Here is an 18,141-nt window from a genome sequence, read left to right on the forward strand (position 1 = left end):
AAAAATACAGATACATCCATATATTTAAGAAGAATGAGCTATCACACTATGCTGTATACCTGAAACTAATACAAAATAATATTGACTATAAACAATAATTAAAAATAAAAGAAAAGAATGAGCTATCATTTTTTATTAGCGAAAAAGAGAAGAGAACAGGGATAACTTCATGAAGTTTAGTATAAGCATGACATCTTAACTCAGTGGGGAAATGATGAACATTCAATATGTAGTATTAGGAAATCTGGAATTTAAAATATTATGGTTGGATCTTTATATTACACTGTACACTAGGATAAATTCCAAATGGAATAATGATTTAACTATAAAATATAAAATCATAAGATGATAGAAAAATGAAGGAATATTTTATAATCTCTGAGTGGGGAAGATAACTATAACTCAACATTGGTATTTTTATGAATAGAAGATAAATTTGGCACATACAAATAGATAAATTTTATATAAATATAAAAATTATATAATGAAACACCATAAGCAAAGTGTAAAAGCAACAAAACATAACCCCCAAAGCCAATTAAGATAACATATGTTTTCCAAAGAGGAGATACAAATGGCTAAAAGGTACATACAAAGATGCTGAACATCACTAATCATCAGAAAAATGCAAGTCAAAACCATAATAAGATATCACCTGATGTCTGTTAGAATGGCTGTTATATAGAAGAAAAAAACAAGAAATAACAAGTGCTGGTGAGAATGTAGAGAAAAGGAAACCCCTGTACACTGTTAGTGAGACTGTAAACTGGTGTGGGCACCATGGAAAAGAGCATGATGATTTCTCGAGAAATTGAAAATAGAACTACCATACGATCCAGCAATCCCCTCATGGTTACCACCTGCCCAGCAGAAACCAAGCCATTATCTTGAAAAGGTAATCTGTACTTTCATGTTCATTGCTGTACTATTCACAGTAGCCAAGGTTTGAAAACTGCCTAAGTGTCTATTAATAGATGAATGAATCAAGAAAATATGCTGTGTATATATATCCATAGGGATATTATTCAGCCTTAAAAGAGAAGGAAATCCTATTATTTGCGACAACGTGAATGAACCTAGAGCACAGTATGTTAAGTGCAATAAGCCTGACACAGAAAAGCCAACATTGCATGGTATCACTTACATGTGGAACCTTAAAAAAAAAAAAAAAAAAGGTTGAACTCATTGAAACAGAGTAGAAAAGTGGTTTCCAGGAGCTGAAGGATGAGGAAAATAGGGAGAGGTTAGTAAAAGGGTTCAAACTTTTATAAGTTATAAGATGAGTAAATGAAATCATATGATTCTTGACTTTTTCTGTCTCATAGCATGATGTTGTCAAGATCCATCCATGTTGTTGCAAATGGCAGTATTTCATCTTTTCTTATGGCTGAGTAGTATTCCATGTGAGATATAAAACTGAAAGCAAGAAATGAGCAAACAAGCAAACAAACAAAAACTCATAGACACAGACAACAGTACGGTGGTTAACAGAGGGAAGGGTGTGAGAGGGTAGTAAAGGGCAAAGAGGGTCAGGTGTATAACGATGAAAGATGATTTGACTTTGTGTGGTGGGTACACTATGTGATATACAGATGATGTATCATAGAATTATATACATGAAACCTGTATAACTTTATTAACCAATGTCATCCCAACAAGTTTAATTAAAAAATAAAGAAATAAAAAATGCAGTAGAGAAGAAAAAAGATGAACAAGATTTGAAGAGCTAATGTTTAACATGGTGATTATAGTTGACCACACTATATAGGATAATTGAAATTTGCTAAGAGAATAGAACTAAAGTGTTCTCACCAAAAAAGGAAAAAACAGAAAATATGTGTTTAATTAAAATTATAGTTAAATAGCTAATCTTAAAATGGGAGGAAACTCTCTTTCTCTCTCTATATATATTTATGTATATACATCTCTCTATATATGTATATACACATACATATATACACACATATATATATCTTTACAAATAAAGAGAAAGATCAATAATTCAACAGAAAGATGGGGTAAAGGATACAAAAAGGGAGTTCACAGTACAGAAAGTACAAATGTTTTTTAAACATATGTCAAATGCTTTACCTCACTTGTTGTAACAAATGCACATTGAAATTATGCTTAGTTTACTTTTTGTTTGTATAAATCAGATTGGCAAACATGTGAACAGACATTCAACTTCACTCATAATAATAAAAATATACTTTTAAGTTACTCATAATTATTATTTTTTACCAGATTGGTGAAATTTAAAAATTAGAAAAAATACTGTATAAATGAGGCAGTATATGGTAAAGTTTTTAACAATCTTAACAAAATACATAACAATAAATACATGGTGACCAAGTAGGGTTTAACCTAGAAATGCAAAGATTGTTAAATATTAGAAAAGTATATGAAAAGAATTCACTGTACTAGTAGATTTTAAAAAGCAACATGACAATTAAAATAGATGCCATAACATTTTCTAAACACTGTTAGCAAACCAGGAATAAATGAGACTACTCATAATAAATATCTCTATCCCAGCAAGACCCAAAGTAAACATCACACCTAATAGTGAAAAACTAAAATCAGATTGTGAAGATGGCAGCGAGATAGGTGGGAGCAGAGTCCACTTCCCCTCAACACCAGTGAAACACCTAGCTGATCTGAGGAACAGAGCGAACAGCCAACGGTATTCCAGCATATATGAAGATCGGAGACCAAAGATAGAGGACATTGAAAGATCTGATGGTAAGAAGAGTGCTTAAGGACAATAAGGTCCCTGGGGCCTGCGCGGGGACCAGGGCGGCTGAAGCCCCAGCCCAGGCACAGAGTCTGCTGCAGGATTCTTGGGAGAGAGCCACACTGGGCTGTGTGAGCAGCCAGGTGCTTGTTTGGACCAGGGGGCTTGAATAGGAAGAATTTCTTGAAAAGAAAAAGAGAAAATAGAGGCACTCAGCGGCTAGTTAGAGAACTCTCTACAGCACTCGAGGCCTCTGGCACCCCAGGGCTTCCCCGCCCCCCGCAACAGCCCCTGGACTGTGAACTCGGGACAAGCAGCCCCAGCTCTCACCTGAAGCCCAGTTACGTGCACCCAGATTAGCAGACTGGGCACCCACAACTGAAACCCCGGCTGGGCGCCCACACCTGAAACCTCGGGTGCGTGCGCACCAGGAGCAGAGGCTAGCTGCCCCATGCACAGGCCCAAAGCAGCGTACCTGCTGGCCACGCAATACAGGCCTAAAGTAGCGGATAAGCTGATCAACAGCCTGGCTGCCTGCGAGTAACCACACCTAAAAGCACCGGTTCTGAACAACTCCTACCTAGACCCTGTGCACAGAGCCCTGCAGGGCCTACTGGCTCTCTAGGACTAAGGCAGAACACCCAGCAGAGGGGAGCTGCAGGGCTAGGGGAGACTGCATTCCCCAGAAAGACTCAGCCCAGTAGGGGGCTGAACTACCCCATAGCAGCACCAGAGACCCTAGCATCTAAGACAGCAAAGAGCAAGAAGGGGGAGTGTGAGTTGCCCCTAATTGGTGCAACTCAAGGACAGCACAACTGGTGAACTAAAAGGCTTAGTGGGGAGCAGAAGGACCCTGAGGAACTGGACTGGAGGCTGAACAACAGCAAAGAGTGTGGCTCAGGAAGGGAGAAAAGTGAAACAAATCCTTCCAACCACCCCCTCCCGATCTACAGATAGAAAGACCAGCAGAACTAACCTGACCAGTTTAAAGCCAGCAGAAGACTTTTTTTTTCTTTCCTCCTTTCCTCCTGAATTCCTTCTTCCTTTTGGTCCTTCTTTCTTTTTTTATTCCTTCTTCCTGCCTTCTTTTATTTATTCCTTTGTTTTAATTTTTGTTAAAATTCCTTCTTATCTTGCCTCTGATCTTTCTTTATTCCTTCTTCCTCCCTTCCTTTCATTTTCTATTCCCTTCTTCCCTCCTTCACTTCTCCTTTTTTTTCTTTTTCTTTTCCCCTTCCTCTTTTTCCCACAGGTGAGACAAGAAAAACTGGAGTGCTGAAAAGACCAGAGTTAGACCGTGTTACACCCATAAACATCAGCACAAGACCAGTGAGCACAGGAGATTAAGGAGACAGCACCACTGAATCCCATTGGCATTCTACCATAGAAGTTCATACCATAAATCCAGGGAGTTAGAATAGATCAATTTAAGAAGCAGAGGCTAACAAGAAGAGTCGCACAAACAATGGGAAGACAAAGAAACAATCCCTAAATGAAAGGAAAGGAGGAAGCCTCAGAAACAATGCTAACTGAAAAAGAGGCAAGTCAACTATCAGATAATGAGTTCAAAGCAATGGTTATCAGGAAGCTCACTGAGCTCACAGAGAACTACCACAAACTATAGGGAAACTACAATGAACTCACTGCAAACTATATCAACATGAAAAAGGAAAGAGAAACCATCAACAAGGGCCAAGAGGAAATGAAGAATACAATTTCTGAATTGAAGAACACAGTAGAAGGAATCAAAAGCAGACTTGATGAAGCAGAGGATCAGATCAGCGAGCTGGAGGACAAAGTAGAAAAAAACACCCAGAAAGAGCAAGAAAGGTAAAAGAGGCTCAGAAAAAATGAAGAGGGATTGAGGAAAATGCAGGACAGCAAAAAATGTAACAATATCTGTATAATAGGAATACCAGAAGGAGAAGGAGAAGAGCAAGGGATAGAAAACCTGTTTGAAAAAGTAATGATGGAAAAGTTCCCTAATCTGATGAGAGAAAAAGTCACACAAATCCAGGAAACACAGAGTCCCCAGCAAGAGGAACCCAAAGAGGCCCACTGCAAGACACATCATAATTAAAATGGCAAAATTCCAAGACAAAGAGAGGATCTTAAAGGCAGCAAGGGAGAAACAGGAAGTAACATACAAGGGAGCCCCAATAAGGTTAGCAACTGACTTCTCAATGGAAACACTCCAAGCCAGAAGAGAAAGGCAAAAGATATTCCAAGTAATGAGGACCAGAAGCCTGCAACCAAGACTACTTTACCCAGCAAGGCTCTCAATCAAGATAGTAGGCCAAATAAAGAGTTTCCCAGACAAAAGAAGTCTAAAAGAATACAGCTCCACCAAACCAGCTCTGCAAGAGATGCTAAAGGGACTGCTTTAAGGAAAGGAAGGAAAAGAGAAAGAGAGAGGAACACAGGTAGGAAAAAAATGGCAATGAATAACTACCTATCGATAGTAACCTTAAATGTAAATGGATTAAATGCTCCAATCAAAAGACATAGAATAGCTGAATGGATAAGAAAACATGACCCACACAGATGTTGCCTACAAGAGACCCATCTCAGGACAAAAGACCTACACAGACTGAAAGTGAAGGGCTGGAAACAAATTTTCCAAGCAAACGGACAGGAAAAAAAAGCCGGGGTAGCAATACTCATATCAGACAAAATAGACTGCAAAAGAAGGGCCATAAAGAGAGACCCAGAAGGTCACTTCATAATACTCAAAGGAAGAATCCACCAAGAAGACATAAACATTGTAAATATATATGCACCGAACAAAGGAGCACCCAAATACATAAAGAAAGTATGTATTTCTTTCATATGTTCCAAATACAGAAAGAAAGTATGAAGTCCTCCTTTCTTGGAGGACTTCAAGAAAGATATTGACAGCAACATAATTATAGTAGGGGAGTTTAACACCCCGCTGTCAAAAATGGACAGGTCTTCCAAACAAAATATCAACAAGGATATTGTGTCACTTAACAATACCCTAGAGGAAATGGACTTAACTGATATATAGAGAGCTTTTCATCCCAAAGAAGCAAAATGCACATTCTTTTCAAGTGTACATGGAACTTTTTCAAAGATAGACCACATGATAGGACACAAAGCAAGCCTCAACAAATTCAAGAAAATTGAAATCATATCAAGCATTTTCTCTGACCACAAGGGACTGAAACTAGAAACCAACCCGAAAGGAAAAAACCCAAAATACTCAAAATCATGGAGACTGAATATCATGCTATTAAACAATGAATGGGTCAACAATGAGATTAGGGAAGAAATCAAAAACTTTCTGGACACAAATGAAAATGAACTTACAACAACCCAAAACCTATGGGCCACAGTAAAGGCATTCCTGAGAGGGAAGCTCATAGCAATACAGGCCTACCTTAAAAAGATAGAAAAACTTCAAACAAAAAACCTAACCCTACGCCTACAAGAACTGGAGGAACAACAACAAAGACAGCCCAGAGCAAGCAGAAGGAAGGAAATAACCAAGATCAGAGCAGAGTTAAATGACATAGAGACTAAAAGCACAATTCAAAGGATCAGTGAATCCAGGAGCTGGTTCTTTGAAAAGATAAACAAAATCGACAAGCCTTTAAGTAGGCTCATCACGAAAAAAAGAGTGAGGATCGAAATAAACACAATTAGAAATGAAAGAGGAGAGATTACAATTGATACCACAGAAATACAAAGGATTGTAAGAAATTACTACAAAGAACTGTATGCTAAGAAATTTGAAACCTAGGAGAAATGGACACATTTCTAGAAAAATATAATCTTCCAAAACTGAATGAAGAAGAAGCAGAAAACCTGAACAGACCAATAGCAGCAGACAGAATTGAAGCAGTCATCAAAAAACTCCAACACACAAAAGCCCTGGACCAGATGGTTTCACAGGAGTATTCTACAAAGCATTTAAGGAAGAGCTAACCCCTATCCTTCAGAGACTATTCAAAAAAATCCAAAATGATGGAAGACTCCCAAACTCTTTTTATGAAGCCAGCATTATCCTAATCCCCAAACCAGATAAAGACACAATGAAGAAAGAAAACCTCAGGCCGATATCACTGATGAACATAGACGCTAAAATTCTCAACAAAATATTGGCAAACCGCATCCAGCAATACATTAAAAAGATCATCCACCATGACCAAGTGGGATTCATCCCAGGGATGCAAGGATGGTACAATATTCGCAAATTATTAAACATAATACATCACATAAACAGCAGGAAAGACAAAAATCACATGATCATATCAATAGATGCGGAAAAAGCATTTGATAAGATACAGCACCCATTTCTGATAAAAACACTCAGCAAAGTGGGAATAGAGGGAGCATTCCTCAACATAATAAAGGCCATATATGAGAGACCTACAGCCAACATCATACTCAATGGACAAAAACTTAGAGCTTTCCCACTAAGATCAGGAACAAGACAAGGATGCCCTCTCTCACCACTCCTATTCAACATAGTATTAGAAGTCCTAGCCACAGCAATCAGTCAAGAAAAAGAAATAAAAGCCATCCAAATTGGAAAGGAGGAAATGAAACTGTCACTGTTTGCAGATGACATGATAGTGTACATGGAAAATCCTATAGACTCCACCAAAAAACTACTCGACCTAATAAATGAATTTGGCAAAACAGCTGGATACAAAGGCAATACTGAGAAATCAAAGGCATTCCTGTATACCAACAACGAAACTGCAGAAACAGAAATCAGGAAAAAAATCCCATTTGATATAGCAACAAGAAAAATAAAGTACCTAGGAATCAACCTAACCAAGGATGTACAAGACCTGTACTCAGAAAACTACACAACACTGAAGAAAGAAATTAAGGAAGACACAAACAAATGGAAGCATGTACCATGCTCATGGATTGGAAGAATTAACATCATCAAAATGGCCATACTACCCAAAGCGATTTATAGATTCAATGCAATCCTTTTCAGAGTACCCATGACAAATTTAACAGATATAGAACAAACACTTCAGAAATTTATATGGAACCATAAATGACCCCGAATAGCTGCAGCAAGTTTGAGATAGAAGAACAAAGCAGGAGGGATCACAATACCTGATATCAAACTGTATTACAAGGCCACTGTAATCAAAACAGCCTGGTACTGGCTTAAAAACAGGCACATAGACCAATGGAACAGAACTGAGAGTCCACAAATAAACCCAAGTCTTTATGGTCAGTTAATATTTGACAAAGGAGGCAGGAGCATAAATTGGAGCAAAAACAGCCTCTGCAACAGATGGTGTTTGGAGATCTGGACAGCTACGTTAAAAAAAATGAAACTCGATCACCAACTTACGTCATACACAAAAATAAACTCAAGATGGATAAAAGACTTAAATATTAGTCGTAACACCATAAAAGTCCTAGAGGAAAACATTGGCAGGAAGATCTCAGACATTCCACGCAGCAACATCCTCACAGACATGTCCCTTAAAGCACGGGACATAAAGGATAGAATAAACAAATGGGACTGCATCAAAATAAAAAGCTTCTGCATGGCTAAGAAAACAGCACTAAAATACAAAGAGAACCAACAGTATGGGAAAACATATTTGCCAATGATACCTCAGACAAGGGCTTGATCTCCAAAATATATAAAGAACTCACACGACTCCACTCCAGGAAGACAAACAACCCAATTAAAAAATGGGCAAAGGACTTGAACAGACACTTCTCCAAGGAAGACATACAGAGGGCCCAGAGACATATGAAAAGATGCTCAGCATCACTAGCCATCAGACAGATGCAAATTAACACCACAATGAGGTACCATCTCACACCAGTCAGAGTGGCCAACATAAACAAATCCACAAACAAATGTTGGAGAGGATGCGGAGAAAAGGGAACCGTAGTGCACTGTTGGTGGGAATGCAGACTGGTGAGGCCACTGTGGAAAACAGTATGGAATTTCCTCAGAAAACTAGAAATGGAACTGCCCTTTGACCCAGCAATTCCACTGCTGGGATTATACCCCAAGAACCCTGAAACACCAACCCAAAAGAACCTGTGCACCCCAGTGTTCATAGCAGCACAATTTACAATAGCCAAGTACTGGAAGCAACCGAAGTGCCCATCAGCAAGCGAGTGGATCCAAAAACTATGGTATATTTACACGATGGAATTCTAGGCAGCAGAGAGAAAGAAGGAGCTTATACCCTTTGCAACAGCATGGATGGAACTGCAGAGCATTATGTTAAGTGAAGTAAGCCAGATGGTGAGGGACAAATACCATATGATATTGCCTTTAACTGGAACATAATAAATAGAAGAAAAAAGGAAACAAAATATAACCAGAGACTTTGAACTTGAGAACAATCTAACAATGGTCAGGGGGGAGTGGGGAGGGGACAGTGAGCAGAGGGGATTACAGGAACTACTATAAAGGACACATGGACAAAATCAAGGGGGAGGGTGGAGGTGGGGGAGGGAGGGGGGTTCAGCTGGGGTTGGGTGGAGGGATGGGGAGAAAAGGCACAGAACTGTAATTGAAAAACCATAAAAAAATTAAATAAAAAAGAAAAACTAAAGTCAGGAACAAGACAAGCGTGACTGTTATATGTTTTCAATCCAACATTATATAGAGGTCCTGAGCCATGCAAAGTGTTAAGAAAAAGAAATTAAATGTATAGGGGTAGTAAAAAATAATGAAGTTGTCATTGTTCAAAATCTAATTTTCTACATAGAAAATCTAAGAGAATATATGCATAAATAATGAGAACTCATAAGTATGTTCAATAACAAGCCTGCTGGAAATTAAAATTGGAAATAAAATGGCATTTCTGTACTTCAACCAAAAAAAAGTTTTTAAAAAGTTACTTAGAATACCAAAAAACAAATAAGGTAGGCAGTCATAAATATACAAAAAATGTGCAAAGATCTTGATGTGAAAAGTACAAGAGACTGTTGAAGGGAGTAAGTGAAACCCTAAACAAACTGAGAGGAATATTGCTGTGTTCATGCATGGATGATTCAGTATTACCAGTCTCATGAAGACTCAATTCCAGTAAGAAGATCAAATAGGTTTCTGTTTAGATCCTGACAGGTCTATTCTACAATTTATATGGAAGAGCAAAAGGTAAAAATGGTGTGATATTCGTGAACAAGAACCAGGAGGGATTTGCTCTTCCAGAAATCAAGTCTCCTTCCAATGCTGTGTTAGTTACATTGGTCCTGGGGTAAATAAAAAGAACAATGAGTGAAACACCTAGAAACAGACCCAAATACAAATAGAAAATTGATACTAAAAATTTTCTATTTGTGTGCAAACAAGGGATAGACTAATCGATAAATGATGTTAAGGTTAATTCAATATTAATATTAAAAAATAAAATTAGAACACCATACAAAAATATATTCCAGGTGAATTAAAAGACATTACCAGTAACACAAAAAGTAAAACAATAATAATTTAAAAATAAAATACATCAGACTATTTTTATGGTGTTGGATAGGATAAGATTTCTGAAACAGCACAAAAAAACATAAAGCATTTGAAAGTAAGTTTTACAACATATAAACTAAATCAGCATGACAGAAGTCAGATATGGACTTCAAAAAGTTATTCACAACCTGTATAATGAACAAAGGGTCAGTATCCAGGATTATAAAGAATACTTACAAATCCATAAGAAAAAAACAAAGAACCCAAGAGATAAAGGGAAAATATTTAAGTAGGCAACTCACAGAGGAGGAATATAGGGAACTGGTCTTCATGGCAGTGGGGAATGCAGCTTAGCCCTGGTTCAGAAAACTGACAGGTACGAAGTGGCATATAGGAGCCAGGCCCACAGATCTACTTTCCCATGAGGAATCAGGCCTGCATTGTACCTAGGCTGCTTTGTGGCTTGCTTTTGCTAAAACTCCTTCACCCTGAGTTAAGGCAGCAAATGTTTAACGCATATCTTTGAAGTAACTTCCCAAAGTCTATGCTAAACCTCCCAAGGATGGAGTGTAACCAGTTCAACCACTTTCCCCCTTGTATTTGCAACATCCTTTTCTTTGTTATCTATAAAAGGTAATCACCTAAAGCAAACCTGTGCATAATGAAGAGGACCTTCCTTGATACAATCCTCCCAGAAAAGCAATAAAAGCTTGTCCAGGCAGGGTTGGGGTGCTCTCTCACTCAGAGAGTGGCCGTGCTTTCTCCACAGGACTTCTGCAGTCCATGTGAATTTGTTTGTCACATCCACAACACCATGGACACTGCTGGTCAGAGTCCACATCAGAGGAATAGTCAATAAACACTTGAGAAGATACTCCAAGGTCACAAGTAATAAGGGAAAGGAAAACAATGATATTTCACTTCATACCCATTGGCAAATATTAATATGTTAGATAAATGAAATGTTAGGGAGGTTAGGAAGAACAGGTCAGAGAGAACAGGCACCTCAACTGGTCAGAGAGAATAGGTACCTCGATTGGTCAGAGAGTAAATTTGTACAATTACTCTGGAGAGCAACTTGGCACTTTGTAGTCAAGTTGAAATGCACAAACCAAACAATTTAGCAATCTAAGTTTTGGGCACTTACTGTAAAGGAACTCTTGTACATGCACACCAGAAGTTTCTTCTTTGAAACATTGTCCCAAATTGCATGGGTGATTGATTTTTACTTTGTATATATCTAAAAATATTTTGTAAAGAAATATAGAAAAACATAAATTAATGTGGGTGGTGAGAATGTGAAAACTGTGAGAGAGAGTCAGAAATTGAAAGGCAAGATAGAACATAACACATTTCTGAATTAGAATCCAGGGGCTGGGCTCCTAGCTCAGGAGGAAGAGTTGGCTTCAGAAAAGAGGAATGGTAATGTGGGAGGAGAGGTGAAAACTGCAAAGAAATGGACACAGACTGGGAGGTACAAAGATAGCTTCGTGGCTGTGATCCTAAATGATGCAAGTGCTCAAGAGGAGATGAGCTTGAGGGAGGTGTGAGCACTAGCACTGTGGGCTGAGAACCCTGGCTGTGCTGGAAAAGGTGAATGAGGTTTGCTCTGGACTATTCTGTGGGCATCAGAAAAGCTCTTTCACATTTCCAGCGCAAGGCTTCAGGTGGAACTGGAATCACATACAAACTCCTCTTTACAGTTCTCATGTTCACACATTTCCTCCTTCCTCCACAACCAACACAGAAATGTTAGCATCGCAGAGATGTTAGGGACAGCAGAAGCCTCTGGGGCCATGCTATCCATGCTGCTTCCCTATGTGAGGACTTGGGGGAGGTCCTCTAAGTTGGGTGGTCTAGCAAGTGGTTGGTATCCGAGTGATTAGGAATGATGATTCTATTCATCACTGAGGCTGCTGCATGTCCTTGAACTCTATCTGGAGGAAACTCATGCTTACTTTCCAACAACATCTGGCCTACATAGTTTGACAACACCAGTCTAGCCAGGCATTTACTATGAGCTTTATATTAATTAGACTTAATCACTTAATAGGTCTAAATTTAAAAATAGATTATCATGAAAATAATCATTTACTTTTTTTCTGTGAGTGAACTTGATTTAATTTCCACTCATTAAAATATTTCATCACATGCATAGAAGACAACCTGTGCTATAACTTGTCAAAATAAATATTAATAGAATAACCCTTTTCATACTCATTTGATAAACAGAGGTCAGAGAGAACTGCTAAGAAAATGAAATAATATTTAGCATGTGTTGGGATTCAGAAAGTTCCAGGCAACATTTTTGTTTTTAAAGATTTTATTTATTTATTTTTAAACAGAGGGGAAGGGAGGGAGAAAGAGAGGGAGAGAAACATCAATATGTGGTTGCCTTTCACATGCCCCCTACTGGGGACCTGGCCTGCAACCCAGGCATGGGCCCTGACTGGGAACTGAACCAGTGACCCTTTGGTTTGCAGGTTGGCGCTCAATCCATGAGCCACACCAGCCAGGGCAGGGAATCTTAAAAAGAGAAACACTCCTACAGAATTGGCATGAGACAGCCTCATCCAGCTTAAAGAGCTGGTCTATACCAGTATTCTTTTTTCCTTCACCTGTCTTATAACTTGCATTTCCTTATCTGTTAATATCTCTGAGCCCTCCAGTGAGAAATTGGATCTCCTTTAGTCTTATCATTTGTAATAATAGGTCTGCATTCTGCACCTTCCTCTTATTTAAAACATGTAGGTTTTATGTCTTGTTAGTGTTTTATGAATCAGATCATGGATGTTGAGGAAGCAAAACTATGGTCTACAGGCCAATCTGGCCCTCTGATTCTTTTTGTATAACCTGCAAGCTAAGCCTAGTTTTTGCCACTTTTAATGGTTGAGAAAAAAAAAACTATTTAATGACACGTGCAAACTACAGAGTTCAAATTTTATTGTCCATAAATAGTTTTATTGGCCACAGCCACCTTCATTCATTTAGGGATCATCTGGCTAATATTGCTCTACAGAGTTGAGTAGTTATGGCAGAAACTGTCTGGTCTGCAAAGCTGAGAATATTTACATTCTGCTCCTTTACAGAAAAAGTTTGCTTACCTTGGTTTATGTGAAACCCTCAGTGCTGAGATGTTGAAGCCTCCAGGCCATTTAGAAACTTTTCCTGCATTCTTATGATGGTGGTGTTTGGTACAGGACACCAAGAACCCTTATGAAGATTGCCAGATGGAATATATGGGAATAAACACCTCTGGATTGGGAGCCAAGTTTGCATTTTCAGATTTGTTTCCCAATGTTTCCTGACAATATTCCTGTCACTTATTGTGTGATGTAGGTAGTCATGCTGGAAGCAGGAACCTGAACCGACAGAAGGGACTTTTTGGTGACACAGAGACTATTTAAATATTGGAAATGTTTCTTCGTGAGACCCCAAGTTGGGAAGCCCTATTTCTGCTTCCAAATCCTTGTAGGCTCCATGTGGTAAGTCAGACTAATCATTATCTTTTCTGTGTTAGTCTGGGGCTTTCAGAGGCTACAACTACTTTTGGAGGAGCAGATCCTGAGAGTGTAAGATGGTTCAGTTAGTTGGAGCTTGATGATAAAAAGGGCAAAGGTAAGGGTTAGGTCCTTTATCAATCAGCTTCACACTGGCTTAAAGGGTATGACCTCCCCGTCCGCCCCCCCCGCCCCCCCCCCCCCCCGCAAGCCTAACATTTTTCAAAGACACTTCCCTGATCTCAAGGGAGAAAAAGCAAGAGAGTATGGTGACTATCTTAGTATCCCTGTCCTTCTCTATATGTGGCTGGAAACCTTCTCAAAGCACATGTCCAATAGCAACACCTAATAGTAAGACAGCACATTATTCTCATGCTGTATGCATCCTGGTTCAACAAACACCTCCTGAGCACTAATTATGGGCCAGGAGATGCATTAAGTGCTGACAACATAAATGAGGAAAACAACACAGTCTCTACAGAGGGTTTTAATAATATCAGTTTTGTTTAATTTCCTAAGCTGGATGGTATTTAATCTTTAAATCTTGTATGTCTGGATTATTTAATAACAAAAGTTTAACCAGCAGCAGACAACATGGCCTCTGTATTTTACAAATTTACAATGCTGTTTTCATACAATGGTGGTGTGTGCAACCCCTGAGTGCTATAGAAACATGGAGGGAGGTTTCCCAGTCCTTGGGGTGACAGTGGATCAGGGACGATTTCCTACAGAGATAACACCCAAGATCCATCTTGTAATACAGGAAGAAGTTGACCCAGACAAAGAAGGAGAAGGCCCTGTGAGTAAGGAAGGATGTCAGGGAACAGCTCAGTGAGACACCCCGAGAAGTGAGGTGCTATTACATCAAACTGGGGAGGTGAGGCTAGTGAGGACAGAAGGAAGGGGTCAAAGGCAGTTTTTTTCTGTACAAAAGGATTTTATCCTGCATTTAGAGCAACTAATTAACAAATAATAGTTTAGACAGACACTTGTGGAAGTAGTGAGGAGAATGGATTGGAGGGAAGATTCCTGGGAGGTAAGGAGATGAGTGAAGAAGTATTGGCATTTGTTGGAGCAAAAGACAAAAAGATCAGTGGTAGCCATGATAGAAAAGATATGGACTCAGAAATGGCACAGGGGTAACACTGGGGGCAATTGATTTTCTCTTGGATGTAGGTGGTGATGGAGAGGTTAGCAATGTAGCAGAATGCACAGAGACATAGTCTCAAATAACTTGGATGAGAATTTAGTATCACATGAGGAAAAGAAAAGACTGGTCATTCAAGTACCTTTTTGCATTACCCTTTCAGCATTTCTGTTTGTCAGCTGGAAACCCAAGAAGGTGCTGGTGTAAATTTTCACTGTTTGTGGTGTGAGGGTGCCTCCAGCGAACAGATCCAGTGAAACCACAGTGCATGCGTCAGAGTTCTGTTGCATACTCGACAGCTTCTCTTTTGCCCCATGCTTTGTATTTTTTCCTTTTAGGGAAATGGGGTCAGAATTTAGCTTATGTAAAGCATAGATGGCCCATCAGGAAATCCAGTTTCAGGTACACATGGGAGAAGAACTATCCAATCCACCCATGCCATGTTACAAATATCTCCAGACTCCACATTTTCACGTGATGCGTGCAGACTACTAACATGTTAATCTTGGATTTAATCTTAAGCACCTTGGGGATGAGGTGATCTTTTCATGTTCTATATGCCAAAGGAGATTTGGCCCAAATATTAAAACAGTCTAGTTCAGAGATAAAGAGATATATGACTTTACAAAAGAGGAGACACAACTGGATATGAACCAATACAATAGACCACAAAGAGGCTGACGATACTTATTTTTGAGCAGAGTATGTACTGACTGGAACATGGAAGCTTAGGGAATAGTTTTGAATATATGAATAGGTAGAGACTTGTCTAGTTGGGCCAGGGAAGAGAAACCTTAATTTTGGAGTGAACAATTATGCCTTTTGAAAAGCCGAAGGAAAGTTCCAACATAAAAACCCAAACTAAAATGAAGTATGAAATCTGGCTGAGTTAGCAGAAGAAAAGATACCACACCTAGAGCAGACTAAGTCTTCTTAGCTGGGACCATAGTACAGTGGACTTCTAGAAATGCTGGGAAGCTGGAGGTGCAGGTGCTGACCCAGAAAGCCAGGGAATAATTTTATTTTCCTGTCTGGAGATTAGGGAGGAGCCTTGCTGGTGCTAAGTTTGGTTCAAGAACCAAGAGAGAACGAATTTGTAAGAATTTTTAAAATGCCTTGGTTTGATGGCCAGAGTACACTCTGCAGAAATTATTATATAGGACAATCAGGACAGAGCAAGGATTAAATGTTTCAGATTAAGCAAGGGTGAACGTTTCATCCCTAATCTCAGCAGCAGCTACATGGCCCCCAGAAAGGGCTCTGGTAAGCCAAGGGAAGTGATCAAAGATATGCTTCATTTGCTCTGATCTGGGTGGTCACCCTGCTTCTACACAACTATGTATCCTTTCCTAATTAAACCAGGAGTTTATGACTTTGTAGGATTTCTTCCTGTCTATCTGTAACTCACCTGCGATGCAACCAACACAATGAAGGGTTCTGAAATGTTTGGTTTGTGTCAGAAGTGGGATTAATCAGACGAATTACCACCAATATTTGATTTTGGAAATGGTACTAGGAAGCCAACAGATGAAACAGTGATCTAAAGAAGTGTGGGAGGAAGCCAGCGAGCCTATGGTGTGAGACCATTGGGTCACTGAGGAAAATGTTCTTGGAGGAGAGTTGAATCAGTGGAGTTCACTCCCTGTAGCTTTATCTTCATCATAACAGGACTTGTAGATAACCAGAGAGGGATGAGTTAATGGCAAGGTAGCCCAACGTGTAGTTTCCTAGTCTCTGCTGTGTTATACAAGAACAAAGTGCATAAGACCATGATACCGACAAACTAATGGGATGGGGAGGTTCTGAAGAATGTCTGTAGCTCTGCCTGGACTGGCAGTCAGTTAATATCTAGGCAGAAATTATTTATTTGACAGGGAAAATTAGAAAAAAGATATGCTCCTGTCAAAGTACTTCAGAAGAAAGGGAGAGAGATTAGAAAAGTGTTACTTTTAGTTTTACTTCCATTTTCATATGTGTTTATAAGTTTTGTTTTTCTATGTAGAAGCCTTAACAAGGAAATATGAGCTTGAAACTCCGTGACTTTGAAGCAGTCTGAACGCACTGTTTTCACTGGGCAGGGTTTCAGAAACTCATTTGAACTTGAAAAAAAGTACTTTTCCTAAGTACAAAATTAAAAACATTTAAGTGAGGAATTAAATTTCATTTGGTAAAAGTATAACATCTTCTGTGTCTCAGACGTTATTTTAGGACAAGGTGACCTGGCTGGACTGAAGCCAATTGAGATGCGGAGGGAGGCTGGCAACATGCCTGGCATCTCCAAAGCTGTAAGTCTTTGGAAGCACGATTCTACCCTTTTGGATTATTTTAGAAATTAGACTTTAGGGCACAGCTTGAAGGCAGGAAGATAATTGGACCCCTCTCTCATTATTTAATGAAATAATAAAAGGCGAGGCCCTGTTGTAGGTGATATACTGGTGTAGAGGTAGTGGGATATTAAAAAGATAGTATTTAGGAAAAGAAAAATGGATTGGATTGGAGGAGAAAGGGTGTAAGAGTTAGTGGGCAAACTCCTGGATATAAAGTGACTTAATCAGGACAAGTTGGGAAAGGTACCACAGTGCGGGATCAGTGTGACATTCACAGCCAGCACAGCACAGAGCTGTGGTCTGCATTAGAACAAGCCACAGAGTGCTCACAGAGCCTGCTACTGAGCGATGTGGGCCAGGGACCCCTGGCTCTTCATGGACATAATAGTGAAGGGGCCTGGGGTACAAGGGCACAAACTCTGAAGCAGACAATGGTTCTGAAGCAGTCAGGTTCCTAGGTACTGTACGGCAGGAGTTGTCCTGAACACGTGACAGGAGACAGACTTGGGAAAGTATATTGTGATCATGGTCCTTGGGCTTTATAAACTAAAGAGTATTCCATTAAAGAGATGTGGTGAGCTGTGGAGAAATGAGCTTTCTGAAATGCCAGGAAGCTGGAGGCAGAAATTTTATTTAGGAACATCTGTGTACTGATCATGTTCTTAATCCAGATGAAGAGGTGCTTTTGCAGATGTTGAATCTGGTTTAAGAGCTAGAAAAGCTCTATTCTTATTTTAATTAATATAAATATAAAAATATACACACGCCTCACATTTCTGAAAATGTACGATTTATGTATTCTATTGTCTTCTTGGTATGTATATTTATTTTTTTAAGATTTTATTTATTTATTTTTAGACAGAGGGGAAGAGAGGGATAAAGAAAGGGAGAGAAACACCAATATGTGGTTGCCTCTTGCACTCCCTGTAATGGGGACCTGGTCCACAACCCAGACATGTGCCCTGACTGGGAATCAAACTAGTGACCCTTTGGTTCACAGGCTG

General features: G+C 39.3%; 1 protein-coding gene across 3 annotated transcripts in view; it reads right to left on the bottom strand.

Annotated features, from left to right (window-relative positions):
- The window catches only part of DNAH9 (dynein axonemal heavy chain 9), a 367,496-nt gene that overhangs the window by 106,014 nt on the left and 243,341 nt on the right, over positions 1-18,141 (bottom strand). The window lies entirely within an intron of this gene.

This window comes from Desmodus rotundus, chromosome 9 (genome assembly GCF_022682495.2).
Source record: "Desmodus rotundus isolate HL8 chromosome 9, HLdesRot8A.1, whole genome shotgun sequence".
NCBI classification, from domain to species: Eukaryota; Metazoa; Chordata; class Mammalia; order Chiroptera; family Phyllostomidae; genus Desmodus; species Desmodus rotundus.